This window comes from Cornus florida, unplaced genomic scaffold (assembly GCF_030987335.1).
Source record: "Cornus florida cultivar Cherokee Brave unplaced genomic scaffold, ASM3098733v1 CherokeeBrave_3.0.0_Hap2_Chr06, whole genome shotgun sequence".
Lineage (NCBI taxonomy): Eukaryota > Viridiplantae > Streptophyta > Magnoliopsida > Cornales > Cornaceae > Cornus > Cornus florida.
Genome location: NW_026775576.1, coordinates 54,401,518 through 54,404,229, shown reverse-complemented (window position 1 = coordinate 54,404,229; position 2,712 = coordinate 54,401,518).

Below are 2,712 nucleotides of genomic sequence, written 5' to 3'. Positions count from 1 at the left end.
TTAGCATTCCTTGGATGTCGTGTAGCTTTCAAGTTTCCATTTCATGCAAATGTTAACACGAAATGTCATTTTGTAGACTTATGTGTAAAACTTGTATTCTTTGATTCCATATATGTAATGTGTACATAAGTACACTCTTTACAATGTATTTGACATGTATGAGATGAGGCCGGAGGCCAATGACATGTATATTGTATCCTATGTATCTTTTGATTTCTTGAAATGCTATGAAAACCTTGAAAAATCGCAAGTCATTGGTTCACCATAGTTGCATAGGGTGTGGGAATTCCGTTTTCATTCTTTCATAGGGTCTTATAAATCATGTTTGAAGTGTGGCCAAGGGCCAAATGGTCATTTGACCCTGTTTTGTATTTTTGGTTCCGATTTTTCATTCCAAATTCCATTTTTGCCTTTTTGCCCGTTGGGGGGTCGGATTTTGCATCGGTGGTATTTTTAAGTCATGGACCATTATAGCACGTCCTAATAGGTAAGTTACGTTTGCGTGCATGGTCGTTTCCGGGTAAAACCTCATCTTTGGTGATTTGAGCCTCTTGTGAATTCATTTCGCACTTTTTTTGCATATTCTGATCTTGGGGCATTGTAGACTTTTCACTGTAGTTTTATTTTATTTTTTCAATATGGTTGAATAGAAAACATGATTTTAGGGGGGGTTTATTTTCTGTGTTTTTCCACAAAATGTCGTCTTGATATTAGAAATCGCTTACGAAGTTCAGCTCTCAGTTTTTCAATTTAGCAGCTTTTTGGACCTCCATGACCAGATTTCATGGATGGGCATTTCGGGCATTGTACATTGTGTTTTTTTTTTCGAATTCTTCGTAAATCATGTAGAAAACTCAATTTTGAGGGGGGTTTCTTCTTTGTGTTTTTGCAAAAAAATTTATCTAAGCCTCCAAATTCAGCCTCTATTCTGTTTTTTTTTTTTTTTTGAAAAAAAAAAACACATAGCAACTTTTGGGCTGCTGGCAGTAGTGTGTACGCCCAGCGCGCGCGTGGCGTGCATGGGTGTGCGCATGGGCGTGCATGGGGGCTGTCATTGCACCCTCGTCAGGCCGCCGCGATGTTAATTCTTCTTTTGAGCTTTTCTCCTTCGTTCAGACTCCGATTTAAGCGATTTTTTTTTGAACTTGACTAATTTTTCGCTGTCTTTCCAACGGTGTGCTTGATTGCACCTGGTTCTTCCTAGATAATTACCAGTTTACCCTTTTGCCTTAAATGCTCGTTTTTCTTCGTCATGCCGTTTCTCTTTCGTCCAGACTCCGAATCATGCGATTCTTGAGTTCATCATGATTAGTTTTTTGTTGTCCTTCCAGCGGTGTGCTCGGTGGCACTCAAATCTACAGTTTTCAGAAATTACTATTTTGCCCCTGGGGGCTTATTTGTCATATTTTCGATCTTTTGATTCCGCATCAGTTCTTGTTGAGTTCTACAACCTCATGGAATGTCACTTTGACTTCTTAGAGTCTTGTTTTCTATTTTCGCTTTCGCATTCGGATTCGTTATCGGATCATCCTTACGGTTCATCACAGGACGCGCTAGCCTAAAAACCAGGGTCGTCACATGGAGGGCCCAAACTCTAGGTTAATAATTGAACTACTTTAAAATAAAAATAAAAAATAAAAAAAAAGTTGTTGCAAAAGCAATAAAAAAAAGTGAGGACTTCTTCAAAAAGGTGAGAAGTGGGAAATGATTAGATGGTTGTTGTCTTAATTTGTAGCCTAGTTGATTTGAGCTTGTAAGTCCGTAAGGGTATTTGAATGCCTAATGCCCTAAAGCCGTCTGGTTTGGGAGTCATTGACCTAACGCTCGACCTCATGAATCGCTAGAAAGCTTAATAGATCAACACATTGCACCATACTTCCATCTTTGATCCTATAAAATAAATTAAAAAAAAAAAAATTGAGTGAAAAGAATAAGCGCACCTAGAACAATAAAGCTTAAATAAAAGGTCCATTTTTTGTCTTGATGATCGGTACTAGATTTGTGTGCTAGTTTGAGGGTAAGGATGTGATTAATTTTTTAGTTGGCTAAGATAGCAACACATTTAATGCCGGTCCACTCAAAAGGATTCTAGAGTTGTTTTAATTTGCATGATCATTTTCTTGATGTGTGGAGGACCATACTTGTTTACTTGATATTGAAATTTTAGAAGATTGCTTGGAAAGGGTTGAAAAATTGCATACTTGAGGTAGTTTTCTCCCAATGCTTGTTTGCAATATTGGTGCCTCTTTTGAAATAATGAGCTTAATGTTTGTGGGTACCATTTCTGGAAACCCTCACGAGACCTCACTCGTCCACTAGGGGTAACCTAGGGGTTTAAAAGGCTTGTTGCATATACTAAATGCAATCGTGTTCCCTACGAAAGTGGCGTTATCCATTTATTGTTTTCTAGATTCATACTTGTATACTTGTTTATTTCATTCCTTTACTTTCTAGTTCCTTGCTATGGACTAGTAATATTTAAGTTTGGGGGTGTGATGAGCGCTGAAAAGGGCGTATTTAAACCCCTTAAGCTTAGGCATTCTAGTACCTTTATCTATCTTACTTTACCATTTTAGATTGATTTCGTATTATTTCCATTTTCAGGCATTTATCCCGAAAATAAGCTCACTCAGCCAAATAAGAGTTTAATTAAAGCAATTCTGGGATTAAACAAAGAAAGGAGCAAAGTGGAGAAAGAAGGAAGCAAATAAA